Source organism: Apis florea, unplaced genomic scaffold, assembly GCF_048593485.1.
Source record: "Apis florea isolate Af1SG1 unplaced genomic scaffold, ASM4859348v1 contig_3496_pilon, whole genome shotgun sequence".
In the NCBI taxonomy this organism is placed as follows: Eukaryota; Metazoa; Arthropoda; class Insecta; order Hymenoptera; family Apidae; genus Apis; species Apis florea.
The window spans coordinates 2,917,531-2,943,441 of NW_028256773.1; the positions used below are offsets into that span (position 1 = coordinate 2,917,531).

Genomic DNA, 25,911 nt, shown 5'->3' on the forward strand with positions numbered 1-25,911 from the left:
GAGGCGAGCACTTGTCGAACTGCCTGCCAGATCTTAACGTCTATCGTACCATTCGTACCGATTGTACGAAAGGCAGTCGAGGTGAAGTTGTCGCCTCACGAAGGAAAATATTGGACCATTCGCGTTAGAAAAATAAAATAACATGCATGGGAAAGGATTGAATCGCGTGTGCGTTGCCGGGTATTTTTCGAAGTGTTTGTAATATTTTTCGAGCATTTGTCGATTTTTATCGAAGACAAAGCGGTCAAATGCAGATATTTATCATTGGTTTTTCGCGAGTGATATTAGATTTTACAAAATGTCATTTGATCATTGGATAATATGTGAACGAATATATTAAGAAATAGAGAATATTTTTTTATATGAAGTAGATTGTTAATAAAAATATACATACATTTGCATGATCGAAAATGATGTTCTTTGGATCTGGTTTATATTTGATTCATTTTTATTCATAATTAGATTATAATAAATGCTAATTACTATATTTTTTAATATTAAAAAAATAAAAAAATATATTTTTACATACATATGTATGTATACTTATTTTTTATTCTATTTCAGGAATAAAATCAAAAACCTGTTCTATTCTCATTAATTAAATACATGTGTATCTCTAATTATGAATAATATATTTATTTATGCTGCTTCTATTTTAAACTATAATTATATGTATATAAATTTATTTATTTATATAATTATTAACTATTTATAACATATATTAACTATTTATTAATATCTTTACTATTAAATAATAATATTTATTTATATAAAACATACGTAATATTACGAAATTTTTCAAAATGAAAATATAGTATTGCTGTTAATGAAAATGAATAACAGAATTATAATTTTTAGGATAAATTTAAGATATAGTAAACAAAATTTTTTAATAAAGTAAAAAAAATCAACTCAAAATATTTGATAAATTATAAGTAGTAAATATTCTAAAGATTAATGTAGATACAATTTGAAGAAAGTGAGGTTACCTGAGCGAGGCAGCCACTTAATGGCAGTACCATTCAGATTGTGCTATCGCGGTGAATGAAGTCTCTTTCGATAACAGGTGAAAGAGTAAGCCAATATCACGACCGTCGCATTTTTATCCGATATTTTTCAAGAATTGATATTTCCTGGAACAAAGAATAATAATATTCTACTTAGAGTTATATATAAATGATTTTTTTGTGATTAATTAAAATAAGTGATTATTTTTATAAAAATATTTAATATTTGTTAAGTTTGTTTCTATAAACAAATTTTGAATAAATCAAAAAACGAAATATAATTTATAAATATAAAAATATAAATTTAAAAATTTTAAAAATTAACGATCATAAATAAAATAATATATTTCTATAAGTATTACATAGTAAGATTTATTTTTTTTTGTCATTAGTTTCTATTTCTAATCACATAGGTATAAATTACTGACTGCCATATAGCTTTCAAAAACTAACTAATAATTAAGTTCTGTCGCAATAAATTTGCTTTTCTAGATATAACTTATTTAAAAGATGATATGCACATAACATAATATTTTTTAACAAATGATACTTACACTAGAAGTTGAATCGCTCTGAAATGCGAGAGAAATTTGAACATAATGTTCGATAGATCGATTATTTATTAACATTGTTGCAATGTTCAAATAGTTTATTCGAGAGGTCGACGGCCTAGAATAGGTGGTACATTCGCAGACGTATGTTTTCAGTAAAACATGATCGCGCCCAAACATTCCAATCCCACGCAAATTGCTGTCCCTAAGTCCCTCTACGAAATACCAAATACTCATAGACGGTCAAACGTCAGAACAATTTAACAATCGTCTGGTTCCGACAATGTTCCTAAAAAAATAGAAAGTTAATAGAAAGTTATTTATAATATCAAAAGTATGTAATTAAAATATTGATTTATAAAAAAAATTATAACTAAAGATAATCTAAAATATATCGAAAATATATTTTTGAATAATTAATTTCGAATTTTTAATTTTCTAATGATAAATAAAGGTTAAAATTAAATTTAGGTTATATTCATGTGAAATTTAGATAATATACAAATATATATATATAATATATAAATTTAGATAGTCTATAAACTTATAAAGCTTTGCATGCCACTCATTTAATGATGATAATTTTATAATATATATTTATGAAGGAATTAAATTTATGTAATACATAGATGTAAATAAATTTGAAGAATTATTTGTCAATTTGATGCGCGAATAATTATTTCAAGAAATTAACAGACGTGTGACTTATCTTCATGTCGATCATGGGCGTTGTGAGATTTAAAGACAAGATTTACACGAGCTTTGCATTCTTGAAAAGCAAAAAAAAGCACAATGCCATCGCATACCGCTTTGAATAATACAACATTTAGGTTCAAATACCTTCGTTTTCTCTTCTTATAATAATGTTATAATCTCCTCTTGTAATAATATAGTATTTGAAACAAAATAATAAAAAAAAAATTATATCATTTATATTAATATTGATATAGGTTATATATCTGAAATATCTGAAAAACTATAAATATTTAAATGAAACTTTAAATGAATTGAAAAGTAAAATACTAATTAAAATATGATTTATTACTGTTAAATGTTAGAGCAATTGATGGCAAATATTATAATAATATTAAATGTCAATGAAAGGTTATGAATCTCATTAACATAATATAACATTCTACTTATTATTATTATTACATATTATTTATATGATATTAATATACAGTTATAAGATAATATAGAATATGTATAAATTCTACATAATAAATAATATATATAATAGTATTTGTAAATAGTTTAAAATGATTTCTAGGAAACAGAATACATTATTTTAAAAGTCTATTTACTTTTCTTATAAAATTTATATAGATAATAATATCAATTATATTATATTTTCACTAACTGATATGTCATAAATCATGAAAATTTGAAATCGTATAAAATAAGAGAGAAAATTTGTATCATTATATGATATTACTAGATTGGTAAACGAATACACGTGCATATAATGCATATCTATATAAGATATGCTCGACAGGCTTCCTTTAGCCTCGATCGTCATTTTGTTCTTCTTTCCATATTATCTGAAAGGCCTCCCAGGTCGTGGCTCCTACTATAATGTATCGAACCAGTATTACAGTGTTTCACGAATGTGGTTCTATACGTGTGTATGCAAGTGTCATTTATATACACTATAGAAATGACTATTCGATGTGGAACGATAGCGAGCTAAAGGATTGTTTTAGATATAAACGTCAGTATGTTTTTTATATGCATTGTTATTTCTTTCTTTGTCTTCTTATAAATATATGGAAAAAGAAATATATGTTAATAGAAATATTAATTTAAACAAATAAAAATAATTTAAATTATACAGATCATATTATGTAATATAATTATGTGTAAGGAAAAATCAAATCTTTTAAATTAGATATCGCGCTTGTATACTCGTTTATGTAGAATGTTTTAATGGAATTTTATGAATTTAATCACTTTCAAGATTGCTTGACCGAAATTCGAGAGTTTTTTTTGCATATGAATGAGTCAGAGGGGAAACGTTGGCTACGGGTGAACGAACACCAAGGGAGTACACCGGTGTATCGAAGTGAGCAACAGGTGTGACTCGTGTATCTCTGCTGGATACTTATGTGAATAATCCGGCTGGTCGATTCGTTGGCAGGTGTACATAACCGCGTTCTGTCTAGAGTTGTCTCCACGGGAAATGACGTGAATGATTGCTTTCTACGATATTATTTCGTTACACGAATCGCGTCTGATCACTATGCACGAAATGCATCAAAATTTTTATAGATTCCACCGCTAGATATCGTATCGTTCGCGGACGAAAGTTTCGATTACGTCAACTCGCAAGTTATCGACCTCTCGGCTAATTCCAGCCTATGACAACTTCAGATGGATTCAATTAATCTTCGATATTTAACGCTGACAGGTAAAAAATAAAGATATGATTACAAATTACATGAATTCAAAAAATTTTATCAGAAAACAAGTGATATTGAGAATTTTTTTCAACAGCAAGACATGGAAACTAATTAAAATTCCAAACAATAAGTAAGGATCGCTGTTGATTCGTGGTATGCACCTGTGGAGCGAGGCGAAATGCGCAGCAAGAAGAGGAACAAAAAGACAGGGTGATGTTCGACCGAACGATTTTCTCTGGTCCTTTAATCAAGAAGGAGGAACCCGTAACGACGTAGCGCGTAATGAGTAATGACATCTGGTCTGTATAGGGCGGGGCTAACAGGTCCCACGCGGTCTCCTGGTTATACATATATATTCTACGTACACTAACACTATCGTCCGGTTTCTGCTCATTTAAACACTTACGAACTCGATTTAAACGACCTCCATCCGTGCGATTGCCTCTCGTCCGCGCTGTTCGTATCGTTCGTGTAAAACTTCGTGCAGATTTATGAGATTATTTATGTGTCTAAATATGAAATAGATCTTATTTTGTTAGAAAAAGTTAATTAATTTTAATATTTAATCGAGATAACGACTTAATATTTCGAATGCAAACGTGTTTAAAATTTTTGTAGTTAAAAAGTAATTTTCTTTCTCTATTGATTGAAAATTTATTGATTTCTGTGATTATGACAAACTAAATCTTATTTCAAAAAATATATTTTTATTCCATGAATCATTTTATTCTAACTTACAAGAAGGTAAAATTATTTTATTAATAAATAACCTCAAAAGATCGAAACATACTTCGATTTTCATAGAATTTATTAGCTAACATAGCTCGGTTGCGTAATAGTTAGAAATGCATAAAACGCAATTATAAATCCATTTCATAACGCGAACTGTTAGTGCCAGATACAGACGTATACGCGTGTATATTGAAAGTGCAATATGTTCGCGTTAAAACATCCGCCTGCTAAATACGGTATAAGCGTATCTTAGAATCATACCGGGTGATACTGTTGCAGCATTTTAGCTTTGTCGCTGACATCTGAATCGTAATTGCATACGAAATATTATAGTATACGGATAAGGATTTCCTAATATAGACTAAGCTTATATGGAAAGATAAACTATCCTACATTAGGATGTCTAACGTCCTCTCTAACATCTTGTATACAAGAACAAGTCCGGTTGTGTAACGGTTTAATAGCAAAAACTATATTACCGGCATAAAAGAGCAAGAATATAATTTCTCTGCACGATTTTTCATTTGTGTTTCACGAAAATACAACTGTTGTAATATCTCTCTCCATTTTATATATTAATTATACTCTTTACAGTGAAATATTTTCCTCTAAAAAAGGATTGTAGGTAAAAGGATCGATGGATCGTATTTTTTATCGGAGGTAAAAAGATTTCTTTTCTCGACAACTTTATAGGAATCTTTGTTATCTTTTTCTCTTTTGTGTATTAAAGTTTGTGACGTAAGAACATTATAAAATTTTAGAAAGCATGTTTGACTACAATCAATGAGTCTTACGAATTTTCGAATTTACGTTACTACGATGAAGAGGTTAACTTTGTTGTAACTTCATATATATACATTCTTCTTAAAACATGTGACATTATATGTTACTTCGATTAATTTGTATCATGTAGGAATCATGTTAATCGTTTCCAGGGACAAGATATCTATGTTGGCCGAAAAGAATATACAAGAAGGAAGAGCGAGAAACTGGTCATTACGAGCGAATAGCTGCGTCGAAGTTGTGAGAACCGTGGTGCTCTGAGACGGTGTTATTAAGCAAAAATATTACACCGTTTTCAGAGCATTAACGAACAAGTTTTACAGGGGAACGTAAACCGTGGCCGGCTCATATATTAAGCTGGTTTGAATGTTCTATGAACGAATACGACAAATCCGTGCTTCGGTTCTGACCTTCTTTGGCGCGACAGCGTGGGCGCATTTACTTCAGACGGAATTACAGTCTGCACTTACTCCATCTTACCTCAGTCATTTCAGTATAAGTAACTGCAATCGTGAACCGTGACCGCTGTATCGTATCATCTGGTTTACGTAATTATACGTATGAATGCACCGTCTTGGATCGAAAGGTAATTCGCCCGGAAGTGATTCTTACGTGAGCTTGGTGGTCCTTGGTGATTACGGAATTTAGAATTCGTCGCAGCATAGGAAGAAACTGGTTTTACCTGAATCATTTCACGGTTGGGAAAATGGATCGCACATTAGCCAGGACACTGTTAGAAGTTGCCGAGTTAACTCGCAACGTTATATTAGAAAAAGTAAGAATTGAGATTTTCATGTTAGATTAAGAATAGAATATTTAAGATATTCTAAGACAAGAATTTGGAATTTTTTTCTCGTTATTTTTTTTATTAATTTTCTTTAGAATATCAGTTCAAGGAAATTTTAGGATTGATTTTTAAGGAAATATTGGTAAGTGATACTTTAATTTATTGCTATGTATCGTATCTAATTACATAATAATTAATATAATATTATATATTTCAGGAGATATATATTCTTATTTTACTATGCATGTTCGCATATTAAATGGTATGTATAAATGGATCGAGCTCAAGCATTTTCCTGATTCAAAACGTTGTATCTTTGAATGGATAAATGAAATCTAATATACGGATCAACAATAAGTATAATATTATAGCAAGGAAACTTGGTTAAAAGCCAAGAAATGTAAATCACGTACATAGTTTGATCTACACGGAATCGTAATGGATATGCAAAACTAGAGTAAAGTGCCAGATACCGTTTAGTGATTCGAATAAGCATGATTCAAACTGTATTGCCTTTGCAGTCAATCACATGTTTGACTATATTATCTGCGAAGTAAGCTGTTTTCATTGAAAATCGGTATTTGTGATCTCTAATAGAATAATATCATTATAGCAAAATTATGATACTATGAACAAAAGTGATAATATTGATTTTATTTGAATTTCAGATGATCTTTTATATTTTTTGTTTATAATTCTAAATATATGATATTTGATATTTGAATTTTTATTTTTTCACATAAATATTAATCTTATAATCATATAGCAAAAAATGAATTACTAAATATCACTAAATAATTATATCCAAATTTTCAATATGTACGATTTAAATATTTATTATGTCTTTTAAATCATTTTATATTAAATTGTGAAACATAAAAGTTCTAGAAAATGGATCTTTTTTCCAGAAAATTTTCTTCAATATTATAAATCATTTCAATCGTATCTATTTATCATTCGTCTCATTCATATTAAAAAGTTTTTTTCGTTTGTCGATCGAACGATCAAATCATGAGCTATTATATTAGTCACACCTATGATCGGGCAATAGAGTCGTATACAGTTTTGCTAGTTGTTCAACACGGATATCACGTTACATACGTAACGTGGAGTAAAAGTATAGATGCTTGAACTCTTATCATTTATCAACTGATTTAGCCGTCGTTGAAAGAGCTGAGCAATGTGCCTTGTTTCCCCATATAAGTATAGTGGCATGCTTATCGCATATCGAAACTCTGACACGAACTACATCTCGCAAAACTCTAAACTTGCTGTGTTTGCATAGTTACAGATTTTTATAATAGCGCGTTAGCATTGATATCGACGCAAGATAAACGGTATCTGTATTTCTCGACTCCGAAGGATCATTTCCTGTTTTGCAAGCAAATACTTGACACGTTAGCACATTGCAAAATTTTCGAAAATATATATAAATTTCGTTTCTTCATCCAGTTGGCAGATCACACTCCAATTGGAATCGAAACACTGGTTAACACATTTTCTGCAACAATTTATTACTTCTGCCGTTTATATTCGCCGCCATTTAACAGATATTTACGCCACATTAATAATGTGGTAACCGCGTGATTCTTGAAAATTTTCTCATCTGGCTGCATCGTATATGTCGTTCACAAATCATAAACACATCTCTGCGACAAAATTATGCGCTCACCTTATTCACTCGTAACGTGTAAATTATGAGCCAACAGTGGACCGGTTTTCATCGAACTGAATCCGAAACCTTATTCATTTTTTATATTTTGAATACGAAAAAATGTATGTGCAAATTTCGGATATTGGATAATATCAATTTTATGTGTTTATTCTTGGAATGATTACCGTAATTTAAATTGGAATATTTAAAATTTATATAAATTCGAATATATTTTCACTTTTCATATATACATACATATATTTATAAAATAAAAGTAATTCAGTATTAATAGAATTGTTGAATTATGTATTATTTATACTTTTTAAATTTATTTTATACTTATTCTCTAACTATAAATTCGACAATTTGTTGTTGACAAGTTTTATTAGATAGAGTTTGACGTTTCATATTAAAGTAGGTAAGTTGTACGTATGTAATTTTATTCATTTACTTAGTATTCGTAAATAAATAGTCATCAATCACGTTTCTATTTCTTATTCATTTTTCAAATAAAATTTTACATTTATATCTCAATAAATTTATTATAACTTTTTAGAATAATCTTTGTTTCTTTTTACCTTTTTAAATCGGCGTAGCCCGAAATCACATTGATTTCATTCATTGAGAGAAATCCGAATGAACGTCGGAAATGTCTCCGACGACAAGCGGTTCTCGTTCGGCGGAACCGCCCGCGCAGTACTTCGGGCGCGTCGAAGGGGGCCGAGGTTGGCCGAAGCCGGGCGAACACGGACGAATAGTCGGCTCGAATCGCGCTGCCGCGATGCATCGGTTCGAACGCGCGCACGGGCTGGCTGTCTCGCTTGTCTCCCTAGTGCGTCGTTCGAGGTTTGTCCCTTCTCGTTTCTCTATTATTGTAAATCGTGACGGCGCGGCGAAAATACGCGCGCTACTGCGACATACTATCGATATCGGCGTAATTTCATTGTAGTTTTCGACTGACGTTACGACGTTACAAAGAATGTTCGAACATTTTCTGTAAGTGAGTGACTCGATGAACTCGTTGCCCGCGTGACACTTGAATGTGATCGTCGACGCGCGTGCGTTATCCATTGCCGACACGCGGTTCGATTATCGCTTGTGACAGGTTTTCATTATGCTTGCTCGACGCTCGGAATTGTGTGCAACATTTTGACACAAACGTTGTTTGTCTATGTAGTTCGCGTGATCGTCTTGGAGGGCGCGACAGAAGAGAAAAAACGCACGAAATACGGAAGGTGTTATGTATGTGCCAATTGACAACTAACCTTTACGCGAGTGCACGCGTGTGCCGCGTGGCTATCCACGATCTGAAGTTTTCGCGGTTATACGGAGCACGCGGTTATTTGTGGCACGAGGAACTTCCTAGAGGAGAAGCTACAAAAGATTGATCAGTTGACAAAGTGGAAAACGCTTCTCCGACCAGGCCCGTTATGGATTCCTATCCGATGGTGAGTCGTTTCTTAATAATATTATCCCGCCTTTTTCTGGAAGTATGTTAATATGCTGACATTGTATTTTGTTGAAGCATGTTCGAATATTTACTAGTCTTCTTATCTTCTGTTGTGTATAAATACTAGGAAAATTTTGAAGGATTATTTAGAGTAAATTTTAACAGACAACATATGTCGATATGTCGATACAAACCAAGATATAGAATATCATTCATTTTCTAATTCGTAATTATATCGTGTTATTTAGATTTTTAATGTAATGCGCATGCGTATAATTACGTGTAACTAGATTAATCAAATTTTAAATAAATAACTATATTTATCGTAGTAATCAATTTTAAGCATTTCGGTCACTAAATTTCGTTGAATCTTGTAAAGATCGATTATCGAAAGACAAGTCGTATGCTTGCGATAAATAGAGACATTTCTTATTATTGGTAACAAGCATTCGATTGGAACAACGGAGTATTATTATGTCATCAAACACGATACGTACAATAGGCGCTTAGGGGTTGAATATTTTCATAATCGTGAGCGGAATGATAATAATGGTCGGCGTAAGTTACAGTCTCTGGAAATGGCTATTAGCGAACCGTGCAAATGTAGCAATTCGCGAGTCGCCGCAAAAACAAGTTATCATTCGGGAAATTACGATTCATCGCATTTAATGACATCGTTTCGTTTTTTATTTATTTTATTCTTTATTTATTTTCTACAATAAAACGAGGAATTATTTGCAAATAATATATTGGAAATTTTTAATAGATTATATCAATTTTTCGTTATACAAAATTTTATTTTAATCATATTTTTATTTTATAAAATTAAATTTTGTAAAAGTACATAAAAATTTATTATAAGAAAAGTAATAATATAAAGTATTTTTAATTTTAATTTGTTTTTTCAAATACATTTTTGAAAAAATAGAGCAAAAAATAAGTAACAAAAACATAATTTTTTGGCTTTTATATAAGATTGAAATATCATAAATATACATATTTATATTTAATATTAATCTTAATATAATTTTTCTTGCTATTTTTTCATGTTAATTTTCTAATGCTAATTGAACGTTATAAATAATTGATGCTATAAATATGAATAACAAGCTTCAAGGATTAAAATTTCATCTTCTTTTTTTATTCAAAACACGAAAAGGAGATATAAAACAATACGAATAAATAAAATCAAATTAAAAACGTAAAAACTTCTATGTAAAATATTAAATGATACGAGTTCAATTTTCATTTTTTGTAAAATTAAAATTTTTTAACTTTATCAATCTTAGCGCAATTGATCAATTGATCTATGCGATTTTCAAAGATTTTTAAATATATAATAATCCAAAATACGCAAATTGTTTGGACATTTTTGAGCAATAACGTATCTAATTCTTGCGCAAACATATGTTTTATAAAATTCTCCGCTCGTAAATGTAGAATCTCAGGAACGGTCAAGATTAAAATGATTTATTTCCGTGACGAAAATCCTCTGGAGGAAGTCATGCAATTAATTGCAAAATTATCACCGCATCTTTGCAACGTTGCTCGTAATAAAGCAGATAAATCGGACGAGCAGAACGCGAGGTAAAATCGTGCCGCTAGTTGCTGCAATCGTTGCAGATGAGCTCTCCGGATTGAGCAGCAGGATAATGATCTTTCCATCGTATTATCTTGATCCTAGCGGATTTCTTGTCAGAGAATGCCTTCCAATTTCGTATAAATTATCGGCCTTTCCGAGATGTATTCTAAAACTGGCGATACGATTAGAAGGAAAGCGAAAAATGAAGATAATTTTTTCGTTTAAGATCGCTCCTTATCGCGAAAATTAATTTCATGGAAATTTATGTATTATTCGATACATAAATTTTTTCTAATTCTTCTTTTTTTAATAAGAATTTGTTTTAAGAATAGAAATATCGGAAAATTTTTCTCGTTCGAAAAAAGAATTATCTTCGAGAAAATCAAGTTTGAAGTTTTGTCCAAATCGATACGAATCAATAGAAAGTTATTTTCTCTACATAAATATAAGTATTCTATTCTATAAGTTTTCATTTTTAAAAAAAAATTTTCTCGAAAAGTAGAGTTGAAAAAATTCTATATTACATTTTTCGCTCACTTTTCTAGCAAAATAATTTCTTCTCAATCATCGAAATCGGTATTATTCATAGTTCAATTTTCTCGTAAACGTGTTTTCAAACAGGAAGATTTTATTCCATATTTTCGATTTATCTTTATCATCATGAATCACTGTTCTTCCCGCTCTAATTACACCAACTACGCTCTCTGAAATTTTTAAAAGCAGCTTTTACACGGCATTAAAATGTCGTTGTTTCTTGCGATCGGCAAAGATGAAACCTCGGGATTCAACGCGGGAGATAAATCGAAGATAAGGATCTTCTCTCGCAACGTTATCTTGATCCTCGCGGACCCGTTTCAGGAACGCTACCGAAGTTCCAGTTTTATGCAAATTATCGTCTTCCTGCCCGATCTCTTCTCAATTTTATCGAGAACACGGGACGCATATTTTTACGGGTTTCTTTAAAAGCTGTCGTTTACACGGTTATAACAGTTGTAACCTTGCCGCGATCCTTTACGATGCAATCTTTAGATTTAGTGCGACGATAACCATACCACCTCCTCTCAATCCCGATCCAAGTAAATCACTTTATACATTCTTTCTCTTACAAACTATCGTCATCGTAGTTTCTTCCCCAATCGTTTAATTAAATCGTCTAAATTAATATATTTATCAGGCTCTTATCCAAAAATAATCTTGTTGCAAATAACTAACACCTCGAATCTGCCTCTACTCCTATCTAATCTATATTCAATATTATACGTATTAATTCTGATAATCACCTTAAAAAGAGGACGAATCGAAGGTTATCGCGACATTGTTGCACGCGGATTATCCAAATTCGTGTATTTATAAGAATATCGTGCAATACTGGAAGAGCGTCGCAATTTCGCACGATATTTTTGCTTTCTCTTGACGAAAAAAAAAAAAAAAAAAAAAAAAATAAAATACGAACAAGATCCAATCCATCTCTTCGGCGCATAAATACGTATATATTTAAAAAAAAGGAAGGAATGCGCTTCCATTTGCCTTTATCCTCGCGGAGAGCCACAAAGAAATTCCATTCCGCTCGTCGAAAGGTCAAGATCGGGTTTATTTACTTGGAGCGGAGCGCCAAGGGGGAGCAATTAATCGTGCAGCTATCGCGAGATATCTCCCGGAAGGAGGGCCCGGCTGGAATTTCACGCGAATCGCGCCGCATCGCGTTATTAGTCATCGAGATCCTCGAGATTCTCGCGGAAAGAGTGTGTGTAAGAGAGAGAGAGAGAGAGAGAGAGAGAGAGAGAGAGAGAGAGAGAGAGAGAGAGAGAGAGAGAGAGAGAGAGAGAGAGTTGATCGAGCGGCGAAGAGGGTCTTCGCCTCCCTCGTGCTGCACCAGCCTATTATTTCGACCTTCCCGCGCATTCCACGACGTGATTGCTACCTGCTTTTTGCTTCCTCTCCGCGAACGAAATCCTTGGAATCGTCCGTGGATGAAGTCATTTCGAAGGAAAAGAAACGATCGCGCTCATCGCGGCAGCCTTGCTCGTTCGCGGATTCATTTTCGCCAACTGTTCCTGGACAGCCTTGTCTCTTTCTTTCTTTCCTTCTTTCTTTCTCTCTTTCTTTTTCGAGAGATCGCGATAAGCGACGGAAATTTCGAGGTCGAAGGAGTGGATGGATCGATAATGACATTTTATTTTTCGAAATAAACGTCCTTTTACAATTTTCCTCGTAGCAAGTAATTGGAATTTCGTTGAAATTTAGTTTTAGAGGAAATTAGGAAGATCGATATATCTTCGAATATTTTTGAAAATTTAAGTAAAATTGGAGAATGCATCGTGAAAAATTAAAAATTTTTAATAGTTCTTTGAGGTCACAGTAGATATCAGTAGTATTATATTTTATTATTTGAGGAAAGTTCGTATATTTTTCAATGTTATCGATATCTTTGTCGTGAAAGGATTAAAATATGCGCCTCTCTCGCGCGTAAAAGCGTTTCTACAATTCCTCGCCGTTCACTCTAATATATTAACAGTTCCTTTTTATGGGCCGGATCGTGCAAGTTCGTCAGGGTACACGGCGATGGGCAGGTTGGACACAGGGCAAGCTTGAAACGCGATACACGATTGCAATTTTACGTATGGCGAGCGAACAGGCCGACGAGTGTGCTTTATAAGGTGCTTGTTAAATTTTACAACCGGTCATTATGCCCTCGATACTTGAGTAAAACTTGAGGAAATAATAATAACGCGCGACCGTTTAACCGTACGATGCTCGTCTGTGATCCCATGGCGCACATCTAGAGGTTTCCCTAACTCACGCGAAACATTTCCCCGTATTCCTTTTCCTTCGTGCAGCTAATTTCATCCTTTCCACCTTCGTGTAATTATTTTTCACTTGAATTTATTGACTCAACGGTAATACACTTCCTCGAATTTCAATCAGATCGAAACACGGCATCGTGCATATATGTATAAACCTAGTTCTTACATTAATAATACAATTGAGAAATAAGATTATCCACCCAATTTCGAAAATTAGATATCAATTCTTCTTTATTTATTATATCACATTCATCGTTGGAAGAAAGATTCGCGTGGAAAGTGTCTAGCGAACGATTTCAATAATATCTTGAAAAGCTCACTTTTGTTCGACCAAACACGATTTCTCGACTCGTATATATACGTCATCGAGAGAGAAAACGGTGCATGTTCGATCGACGATAAATGAGAATATATCCGTTTGTCACTTGCCCGTTCCCTTGTCTTCTCGGCGCATATAATAACGCGTATAATTCCGCCATAAATTATCGGCCGGATATATTCTAATTCCGCTGCGTGGGTAAAACAGTTATTATTGCGGGTTCGCGGCTCGATATTGTGAAGCTCGGTCCGCTCGCGATGCCACTCGGATGGGAGGATGGGTTGGAAACGTGTGTGATGCCGTATGGGACACGTTCGAGCCTGGAATAATTTATTACAACTTTCTTCAAAAACGATGCTGGGATTCCAGCTGGTGAAGCGTGCGTATAAACGAGGATTGATTGCATCCTCTTGGTACGCGCACCTGAGAGAGAGAGAGAGAGAGATTGTTTAAAACCGAGATACGATGATTATGGGGCCCGATCGGCCTTCCACGTGTACGAAACGATTATTTAAATGTCACATTCACATTTTTGGATCTACCAGTCTCGAATATCCGTTTGGACGATCCATTCCGTGTGCTTATGATAACCGAGAGAGGTTATGTTATGCTTTTGAATCGAATGAATGGAATAAAAACAGGATGATTCTTTTATTGAAGGAAGATATTATTATCAAGTGATACTGTATCTTCAAGGTTTAATTTTTACGCATTTCTACGTTTCTAAACTACAAAACAATTCTTCTTCTCTCCGTGGTATTCCAAATATCAACTACTTAGTTCTGTACACAGAATAGAGAATATAATAGAATTGACGATGATTCAAGTTAAATTATCAGTCCATTAAAAATCCATCGTTAATCTTCACTCCTTATATTCTAATTCTCAACATTTTCAACAAATACACGATTATCGATTAATTCTCAACTAACTAGCTAACAAAAGTGTCGAGTCGACAGTTACTTTATTTACACGTATAGATCCCACTCGATACACTCTATTTTCGTAATCGCTAACCGCATTATGCACCTCCCCTCTCTATATCACGCTCAGCTTCCCATCCACCATCGATACCAGAGAGTACCTTCGCAACGTTCCTCGTATCTATCTCGAGGAGAAATAATCACCGTCCAGTGTGTGATTAATAACTCGACTAGTTCTTCGGCCGGTCGGCCATTTCCATCATTGTTCCGAGCTCCGGGTAACCATTTAATAGACGCGGGGAAGCCGCGTGGGCTTATCTGGATCGTGGCGTTCCATTGAGAGGCGAGCACAATGGCATTGAACGATCCTCGCGATCAATTAAATATCACCGGTATAAATATGAGTTAACGAAGGCCGGGGATCGGTCCTGGATCCGGATCGATAAATCGCGACGCCGGTGTCGGTCCGCCGAATTGATCACTTTCGTAACGGCGTTGTCTACACGGGGAGAACGTGTATAATTGGCCCTGATAAATTACGTTTTGCTCGTTTTTATTACAACGGTTTTTCTTTTTATTTATTTATGATCTTTATTTAAACAGTGAGAACGGATTCGCTTTGTTTCGCGTGTGATGAAGTTTAAACACGTAAGGTATATCGATATTTGCGATACTTTATACGTTGATTCCATTAGACTGTGTAGGTTCCATTAGGATGATGTAATTGAGGATTTGGTATTGTATTGTGTTGAAGATCGTTCTAATGGGATTGTTGAAATATTGGATCAGTGTTGTTAGATCAATTTATTGTAGTGTATAATATAAAAAATATCGAAATTGCTTTTCTGCCATTGCCTGCTCATTTAAAATTGAAAAATGTAACATTTAGAAATGTTACGAATATGAATATATGAATCTTGTATCTCTAATATTTTTACGTTTCATTTTGTCAAAATTGTCATATTTACCATCTTTATATAGCCAACATCTCCGTATACTGCATCGTTAGAATACTCTTATCGAATAGCACAAAATTGTATACTACAAATCTAAATCTATCCTCCATTATGGCATCATTCTCGATCGATGTGATTTTTTAGATATGGTCCTAGTGAAAATGATTGGTTTACAGTTTTCAATTACAAATGGTTATTGTCGATGGAAAGTAATATTGTTTCTTGTTATAAATTGCTTTATAGGTTACCTGTAATAATTCTCGCGAGTGTGAAATTGTAAATGATTGGTGCAGTTACGTTGGGAACGTGGGTGAGGTTAAACAACGGGTTCGAGAATGATTGCGCGAATGAGGTAAAAGTCGTTTTATTTCTTTCTCTTGATGGATGTGATATTACTTTTGTAATTGACTTGAATGCCTGGATATACCCACTGTAATAATCTTTGTCTAGTGACACAAACAAATAGAGAAATTGATTAATTACATGGGATGAGGATAATTGGATGTTTAATGCATTAAAGTTAATATAAACTTAATTGTTAGATTCCAAAACTTTGCCAAACTCATGTCAGATTCATATAGTAATAGCATCTAGTCATCTCTTTGGTTTGCAAAAAATTAATTTCTTATTTTTATGAATTTCATGAATTCAATTGTATTAGTCAAATAAATTCAAAAATAAATTAATATATACAATAAGAAATTGTAAAAATTATTTTTCAAGAGTTTTATATTTTTCTCTTCTAAGAAATATATTTTATCCTTGATATATCTATTTATTAATTAAAAAAATTAAAATTATCATCTCAGCGCAGCTCATACAGTAAGGTCCATAAATCCGTGAAATTTAATTTTAAAAACTCAAATAACCATATTCGTTTGTTTTCACAGAACTTAACTTCGTGAATTGCCTCAAGAATAATCGATCACAATATCGTAATATCGTTTCTCCAAGCCTGTGGAAAATAAAAGAAAAAAAAAAAAGAAAGAAAGAGGGTTAATACCACGGGTCGGTTGTTCGATGATATTTTAATTCGAGGTTATTAGCGGTAATTTTATTTTACCATATAAAGTAGTGGGTTCCATTAGTACTGTAATTGTGGCCGGGGTCTCGTTACACAGACAACCGATTCACCGTGTCTTCTTCGTCCGGCCGCTTATGACATTCTTGTTACTCTTTTGACGAGGAAGAAGAAACGTGTTCTTCATCTCCCATCGGGACTCGAACGGTCCCCATTGGTGCCTTCTTGCGCTCTTGCCGCGCTTAAAATCCAGCTAACCTAGGTCCCCGTCAAGCGTGACGGGACTACGATGAATGGGACAAGGGTCTTCTTCCTCGTCGCCGATGAATGAGACAACAGTCGTACACTTTTCTGCCTCGACTTCTTGGGAACTGGCCGACGTTGATACTCGTTAAACTCTATCGTATATTACAGAGTGCTTGGAATCAGCCAGGAAACGTACAGTAACTCACGAAAGTATTAGAGCACTATCTTATTAAGAAATTCGATTAACTCAAATAATGATTTTAAGAATTTGTATGTATATAAAACATAATAGATTATTGATGGAAATTTGAAATTCATTCTCAAATTTTTAATCTCTTTCTTTCGTGTTTTGAACATAATTTTATATAGAAATATTTTTTAATCTGAAATTTAGATTTTCTATCTCGCATTATCATAGATTTACATTTAAAAATATACTAATTATAAGTTAATACTTAAGTTTAATATGCATGTTTTTATTGTGTTCTACTTACAAACGTTCGAATAATTTCTTGAGCTACTGGGTACATTACTGATATCTATGTTTACACATGACATGCTTTGTTCTTGTTTCCTTGAATTTACACGGTTCGGTGTCTGAATACAAAAGATATAAAACTGGAAGATAGATAGCCATAATTATTGTCATATTTTAGCGGTAATGGAAATACGATGAAGTAATTAAAAAATGAATACGAATAATTACTCGAGATGTTGAAAATAAGTGTTTATGGATGTGGTCATTGCGGTCGTAACGTATACGTGCTTGAGTTATCATGATTCTCATTTTAATCCTGGTTACTTTATTTAATTTGATGAATTCATCATATCATCATATCGTCATTCCTGTTCAAAACATTTTTTAATTCAGTTCATATCTTATTTCAATTTTAATATAATATTATTTCTGCTATATTGCTTCTATTCTAATTCGAATGTTAGGTTATACAAAACTTGAACATTATATCCAACGACGAAATAAACTTGTCTTACCATGTATTCCAATTTTCTCTATATCCAAATTAAGAACCCGTGAACTTTACAAAAAAACAACCTGGATTGATCTGTTCTGTAATTCATCTACAGATCGAAGATTCTCGAAAGTGTTCCATTCGTCGAAAGATCGAGGAATATACCGTCATTAGCCGTTAAAAACATCGGCGCCAAACACTCCTAATCTCGGTTACGTGACCGAACGAATGAATGAGCCTTCGTCCCGGTATTATACCTCTCCAGGGTACCACTTAGAAAGACGGGAGAACGAGTATGCTATCAGTGTCCTGGTTCTGGCAAAAAAGCCAGGAATAACGCGGCTGGTTGGCGCTGCCGGTTCTTCCTTGCGATCAACAATGGCGGTCACGTGTGTCGCGGCGCTTCGTTTTGTGCGCATGTGCACTCTTTCCTTCCCTCCCTCTCTCTCTCTTTTCATCTTTGTGTCTCAATGTTTGTAAGTATGCGTGTTTTATGTGTGTGTGTGTGTGTGTGTCGCATAGTCGTGTCGTTGGTAGCCGACAAGATCCCATAGACGGTGCGACGGGGGTTGTAGGAAGGGGTTAGAGGCACGCATGAATGGAAGGTTCATTCATGTGGTCGGCTTTCCTCGTACACACGCTGTCGCCGACTGCCTCCGCCTTCTACTTTTGTTTCTACCGTCGGGCATCGATGTTACGCGCGCGCGCGTGTTCCTCCTCGAAACAATACGCTCGTTTCAATCCCGTGTTGCATCAGTGTCCCTCTATCGTTCACCTGAGATTTATATGCTCCATTGTTGACACGATAATTCGATCGAGATATCGATAACTATACTAAACGTGGAGTTAATCGATACGGTATTTGATATATTTTATCGTAATTTTGTATTAGATTATGTAAGGATTAGAATAAAATATTCGATTAAATTTCGAATAAATTAAATGAATATGATTTTCAATAATTAATTCTTTTAACTTTGTCGAGTTTCATAATTTGAATAAATTTCGATCATGGTTGAGATACTAACGTGGAATCGATCGATATTTCGAAATCTCGATTTACATTGCAGTACTAAAAATATTTGTCTTGTAGGTAATCCACCAATTAATTTGCATAGTCGTTAGAGAAGGTGAGAAAATCTCTCATGGTTAACTTCTATTCTTTTAAAATTTAAATTATCCACATACTTCAAATCAATTTAAAGATCAGATAAAACTCGATAAAAAATTAGATAACAGTGTACGATATTTCGTTAAAAAATTTCGAAAATTTTTCATCTAAAATACGAACAAACAAGATCAAATACTTTATTTCACTTTCCCCTTCACAACTTCGAAACCGTTTGAACCGACGATCGTGTTTCACCAGATAAGCAAACGCAACTAATAACTTTCTTCCTCAAAGTCTACGTTCAAACGGTCAATCACCATAAATTATCACTTTCTATTCGCGTGCAACGTCTAACTCTGTGGTGCGCGCACTCGAGATCGCGACATATGCAAATTAAACGCTTCATTCTTGAAACGCAATTAAGCGTGAACCGAGGGCGTTACAAATGAAACGATCTGTGCTGCAAGAAACCTATGCTATTCTTCGATTCGCTATATCGAGATCATGGACTTTCTAATCGTTCTAATTATCTTAAGAATTTTTTTTATTTCGCAATCGAAGAAAAAATCTTTCGTTTCAACGAGAATTGTAGGCCTCTTGCGAGAAACTTTGTGTAATGTAAATGGCTGGAGGATCGACCACGTGTGTGTGCGTGATCTCTGTTAGAGATCATCTTTAACAGTGGCTTCCACGTTGAAATGGCCGCGTGACAACCGAAGTTCCTCAATCCTCAGTGACAATCTGGAGGCAGGAACTCGTGAATCAAGATTGTGCAGTCAGATAATATCATTGTAACGATAAATAACTATGTGGATATATACAGGATCGTTCTTGGATGGTGTTCAAGTTTTGCTCGCAAGCAATTTTTAATGAGGATTCGTTATAATAGAAATATCTTTGAACTATATTCCTGAAAAATTAAAAATTTTTGTGATAGTAATATGAAATGAATTTTAGCTAAATTCCAATTGAGCTATATAAAATGAATTAAATTACATTAAATTCACTTACTTAAACGAGTTCACGTAAATGGAATAAACGTTTCTTCCACGTATCCCATAAATTTCAAACGTAATCGTTCGAAGAAGTTACCTGCGGAATAAGTAACTGTTGTATAATCTCCAAGAATCAATAAATACAGATTATTTGAATTATTCGCAAGAATATATTTCGCAACATGTAAAGAATTGGATCATATTAATGAGCTATAGAGAATTATCGAATTTCTTCTTATACAATATTCAATATCCTCGTCTGAAACACCCGGTTCATTCATCAAACATTTCTTCCACGTATCCCATAAACCTCGAACGATAATCCAATCCTTCCATTTCCTCAGAATCACCTTGTACAACACGCATACAAGAGCGAGGAGTGGGGGTAAATAAATGGTGGGTCGGATCGTTTTATATCGAGCTGCTATCTCGAGCACTTTCTTTCTTCGTCCATAAGGCTAGAAGGTTCGTCTTATATGGAATAAGGGCTGCTTATGTGCACATGTACGTATACGTGTTCATATAAGATTGTTTCCACGTTGAGGGATGCAAACGCGTCTATCTTTCCTTGGTTACGAGCGAAACTTAAGTACTCACACTGTTTGATGAATAGACCGCAGGACATGACGCAGCACGTGGGTGGAATTACAGACGATCCACGTTATTGGAAATACGGTAAACGATCGTTCGAGAGATACGTTTCAACGGTAAAGCTCGGATATGTCGTAAAATCTACGTGGAAAAGTCGAGAGACTCGTGACGTTTGATTCGATGGAAAAATGTTTGGAGAAAGTGTTTCTCTTGAACTTTGATATTCGTATGTGTTGAATATTAATTTATACAGGAAGAGAAGAGAATGTACAGATACTATTGTATATCTTCTTTTCTTTTCTATTTTATTACTTTTTTCTAATTTATTTTTGTGCTTTTTTATTCATAAACTCAAATATTTTATTCATCGAATATTACATAGAAACTTAACCTAACCTAAGACACGCAGTACGAAAATAGATCCAGATTTTAATTATGTATAAGTTTTTTAATCAACGAACTCCCAGATTGGAAAATCGATGTATTTTAATATTCTTTATTGATCTATTGAACTATCAAAAAATACAAAAAGTAAAGTTAGAAAAAAATGATACCTCGAAATCAAGTTTACTTTTTTACTGATTTCGGAACGCTCGGAACGCGAAAGAAAACTAGAGACGTATGCGCATGCGTATTTGTATGTTATCGAAATATAAACGAAGGAACGAACGGAATAGCTGGAATAGTATCACGCGGCATTAAGCAGTCGGGAAGATTTGCGATCGATGGCGCGTATTACTAGGTTCGATTTAAAAGAAGAGAAAGTCACTTATCGTGGGGATTAAACGGGGCAAATTGTTGCGAATCACCATTCCCTTTAACGATCCAATAAAATTCTACTCCCCACTGTACTCTTCATTATCCCGCTTCATTCCCGATGAGATTATACCACCGATGCTCATGCGTATCTCCCCGAAGACATAAACCTCTATTTACGATTATAGTGGCAAGAAGCCGCGATATCTTGCGTATAAATTCCTTTGTTTTTGCGTTTCGGCATCCATCGTGTCCCAACTTCTTTTCTTATTTACGATTTTCATCAGGTTCTTACCGTTTTTACCCAACCCAATGTTATCCCAATGCAATTATATCAGGGTTTTTGGCAATTGCGCGCTTTCAATTTTTTTTTTACTCGGGTGACGAGTATTAAATTCCGCCACTTTCGAATTAATATCGGATACGATTATTTTCACATTTCGCTTTTTCTAATTTTCGTTTATTTTTTTTTTTTTATCGAAACCTTCCCATATACTTATCCTATTTTCGTTTCTTTTCATTAAATATGAAATCAATTTTCTGTATTTCCATCGTTTCCCCACCAAATGTCTCGAATAAACGTCCCTCGTTTCTGGGTGATATTTTCCCGCAACTTTTCAACGACGAGACACCACAATCTCCACAAAGAGGCGCATAACAAACTTCTTTTCACGTGTTCGAGTGTCCGTGCAGAAGAAACGAGGAATGTTTACGAGATTTTCTCTCTTCTCCCGGCTTCGCTGCCCTCTTCTAGGAATGCAACGATGCAACCACCGCGCTTCTCCACAAGTTTTCTCGAGTTCCGACTCCGATCTTATTTGTAGAGGCAGCTATTATCTTCGAAAAACGCGGCTGAATAATGTCCGGGTTGGCGATGCGCCGGTGGAATACGATGTTTGATGAATGAAGGCGAAGAAGAAGAAGCCGGTGGTGAACCAGACGGACAGGGTCTGGCTCGCTTCCTCTTGAATGGGGAAGAGCCGGAGGAGACGACGGCCGCCTTTTTAAAACTCTCGATCCCGCGTCGTTAGCCACCGATAATTCGTTCGCTCGTTTTCTCCGTATATGGCCGGCCAACGAATCGAGTTAACTCGTATTTATTCCCTGTTTCTTGCCTCCCTGTTGCTTTATGATGCCTATCCTCGTGTCGTGTAATTATTAATTCCCCGGGCAAAAAGAGATTTTGACTCGTTTCGTTTTCGGCCGAGGTGTCCGTGAAATTTGTATCCTCGTGTTCGTCGTGGAATAAAATTTAATACTCTTGTACATTTATACGCATATTATACATACACACACACACGTATATATATATATATATATATACACATATATCTCGAAGAAAAGAATCGTTGAATCTTAATAATGAACGTGAACCTTCTCGACTCTGGAAACAGATGAGAGTTGAGAATAATTTTTCTAAATTGAAATTTCTGTGAATTTTCTGTGAATCGAATTTAAAAAAAAGCAGATATTGGACAGAATTTTTCGTCTTCTCTATAATGATAAAATATTCCGAAATAGTCATATCGAAGCATACAAAATGTTGAAAAACGATCGAATTGAAAATATCAATTGAATCATTAATTCGATTAAAAAAAAAAAAATACAATCATGCACAACACTATAAAAAGCCACTCTTATCTCTAATCACATTACCAATCCTGCGAAACAAGTAATCCGCGGTTCGTTGAAAATAATAATCGTTCATTTCCGTTTTTTCCATTATCCGGTTAATTATAGAACGTTCTTCTCTGAAATTTTGAAACGAGTTAACATCGAAACATTTGTAAAAGGATTATTCCGATTCGCACTCTAATTCCTCCACGCTCCTCCATCCCCAAGGTCCGCCATTCGTGCCCCATGATTCACGGGTGGCAATTATATTCGTTAATAACAGGTTACAACAATCGCTTCATGAATATTTCCTCGTTTTCTCGTCCATCAAGGATATATTCCTCGAGCAGAACCAGATACCGGCAAGCCTTGTCCACCGCGTTTTTTCACCCACGATATAATGTTGTTACAGCGTGTTTTTTTCTTTCTTCCCCCTCCCCCCCCCCTCTCTCTCTCTGGTATCCGCGTAGCGATTAATAATCATTTATTGACTCGGGAACTGTTCACTCCCACGCGTGACTTCCACGAAACCACCGCGGTTTCAGATGACACCTGGTGATTTACAAACCGGCTGGGTTTATTTAATAACGCGAGAGGCTAGGGTATGAAAGGTACCCGGAAGATCGTTCGATGAAAGATATCGAGGGGTTCAACGGCACTTCGGATCGGTTGGTATTCTAGAGATAGGCATAGCGGCAGAGCTGGCCTATCGTTGCCCCGCCAAAAACAGATATCTCTTCTGAGTTCACCGTTCTCACCGAAGCAACAATGAGAACTTTTTTTTTTCTCTCTTTAAATTTAACGCGTTGATATTTCAGCCAAGTGTGGCGAGTTATTGTTATGTTTTTGAATAAAAATAGAAGTTTTTTAAGCAGCAAGAGAGAGAATTTTTTTTTCTTTAAATTCGAGTCGCTTATTTTAGTATTTCTAGAGATAGTCAAAATGATATTCTAACAAAATTAGAAGTTTAAGCCACGTTCTCATTGAAGCAGAACTTTTTTCTTTAAATTTAAGTTTTTCGAATCGTTGGTATATTTCAGAAATAGATAAGTATATTGTATTGTTGTTGTATTTTTCTACCAAAAAATAGAAATTTCTTATGCCGCGTTTCCATATTTCGTCCATATTGTTCGATCAAATTTTGAGCGATTTCATATTTTTACGTTTGTTGAAATCGGCCATTTTATATTCAGAAAAAAGTTAATATGATAGATCTTATCGAAAAATCGATAAAAGTTATCTAATGTAAACGAGACTTAAGGATCAATGAACAATAGAGAAAGATTTTTGCAAATGTGGCTTTGTAAAATTCAAAGTGAAACTTAAGTCTTTTTTATAATGTTTGACGGTGAATTTATTGCTTCAATAAGGATGCAGCTTAACACCAATTGCGTGCATATTTGAATTTCAGAGCGATATTCAGCTATTATTTTTTAGATCTTTCTTGTTCGAAAAAAATATGTATAATATTCGATGAACAACAAACATGTATAAACTTTGGAATCTTAAGCTTATTTCCCATCATTGTTTTCTGAAACATTCAGATGATGATGATAATGATGATGATGATGATGATAATGTATATTTATAGAACATGCATATTAATGCATAATGATTTTTTTGTTCGATTGTAATTTCATACTTAAAAATTATTATATATTTAACATTTGTGTTAACGTCGTTAAAATTATTATGTAAACGGCTAACTACATCTTTTGCAAATTTAACTGAGATATTTATGTAATTCTTAGGTAAGAAAATACCAGTTTTAGATGAATAAAACTTTATTTAATTGCGTTTTAAAATCGCGATATTTACAAAATAATTGCAGTAATTTTAAAGATAAACGACTTCCAATGTTAGAATAACGACTCTTCTCAAGAACTATATTTCTTCGTTCATTTTATTACGTACGAGGACGTCCATCTTGCATCCTAACCTAAAACGCTCGTCTATCTATTCCTTATACCTCGCTTACAGTGAATAATTTCGTCAAAATTCATTCGCCAATTTTAATACTCCCTTGTAATTTTATCACATCATACGTATCTTTTTTCTTATTTTATTTTATTTTTTTTTAAATCATGCCTCCCAAATAGAAAATAAATAAATCAATCGATCAACCAATCGAAAAAACAGTATATATAAATTATTCGTGGGGCAAATAAAGAATGCACTTGGCATTTATTCTGCATAAGTTCAATGAATTTTCATTCACAATGAGAATTCCCACCACCATTGTCATATTTACCACGAACGCAACACTATATGACACGTTCATTGCGAATACACCTCGTTACGTAACCCAGCAACACATCTCTTCTAACCTCAAATATCCGCGTCGCATGGAAGAAACCTTCGAAAAAATCATTTCGCACAAATTGATTATCCACGAGTTATTATCCTCTCTATACACGTTTCCTCCACGACAGACCGTCTCGATGTAACTTTCTCCCGTTCGAACTTCTCGAATTCCCGAAAAGTAATCGATCGTTCTCCCTGTGTCGATGGTACACAGAGGGAGCGCTATCTGTCGGTACGATCAAGTGATTAATTAAGATGCACGCCCGTGTCAAAGCGCGCTGGGGCGCACGACAAAGAGCCGGCGCCATTGCGAAATCCCTTTTCTGGTCAATTTAATATTTTCGCTCCTTTGTGG

At 34.1% G+C, this 25,911-nt stretch overlaps 1 protein-coding gene and 5 long non-coding RNA genes across 7 annotated transcripts in view; 3 read left to right on the plus strand and 3 right to left on the minus strand.

The window, feature by feature from the left end:
- Positions 1-615: 615 nt before the first annotated feature.
- LOC147656725 (uncharacterized) lies at positions 616-1,954 on the minus strand. Its single transcript, XR_015293623.1, has 2 exons — positions 1,562-1,954; positions 616-1,133 (listed from the first exon to the last, which is right to left on the minus strand). It is a non-coding gene; the product is annotated as an uncharacterized LOC147656725 (long non-coding RNA).
- A 1,166-nt stretch (positions 1,955-3,120) lies between these two features.
- On the plus strand, positions 3,121-4,329 carry LOC147656726 (uncharacterized). Its single transcript, XR_015293627.1, has 2 exons — positions 3,121-3,965; positions 4,052-4,329. It is a non-coding gene; the product is annotated as an uncharacterized LOC147656726 (long non-coding RNA).
- Positions 4,330-4,374: 45 nt separating this feature from the next.
- On the plus strand, positions 4,375-6,983 carry LOC105737290 (uncharacterized). Its single transcript, XR_001113101.3, has 6 exons — positions 4,375-4,701; positions 5,284-5,349; positions 5,625-6,247; positions 6,355-6,401; positions 6,477-6,812; positions 6,928-6,983. It is a non-coding gene; the product is annotated as an uncharacterized LOC105737290 (long non-coding RNA).
- Positions 6,984-8,736: 1,753 nt separating this feature from the next.
- Positions 8,737-25,911, plus strand: part of LOC100869457 (uncharacterized) — a 44,582-nt gene continuing 27,407 nt past the window's right edge. Inside the window, exon 1 of the mRNA XM_012494766.3 lies at positions 8,737-9,361. The gene's annotated coding sequence lies outside the window, so the exon portion shown is untranslated. The remainder of the gene's footprint in view (positions 9,362-25,911) is intronic.
- On the minus strand, positions 16,437-18,588 carry LOC116415412 (uncharacterized). 2 transcript variants are annotated; one of them, XR_015293626.1, is made up of 5 exons: positions 18,208-18,588; positions 17,921-18,060; positions 17,709-17,832; positions 17,011-17,366; positions 16,437-16,902 (listed from the first exon to the last, which is right to left on the minus strand). It is a non-coding gene; the product is annotated as an uncharacterized LOC116415412 (long non-coding RNA). The 2 variants fall into 2 exon arrangements; XR_004226047.2 differs by lacking the exons at positions 16,437-16,902; positions 17,011-17,366 and having other exon boundaries at positions 17,670-17,832; positions 18,208-18,584.
- On the minus strand, positions 20,071-20,388 carry LOC147656727 (uncharacterized). Its single transcript, XR_015293629.1, has 2 exons — positions 20,308-20,388; positions 20,071-20,206 (listed from the first exon to the last, which is right to left on the minus strand). It is a non-coding gene; the product is annotated as an uncharacterized LOC147656727 (long non-coding RNA).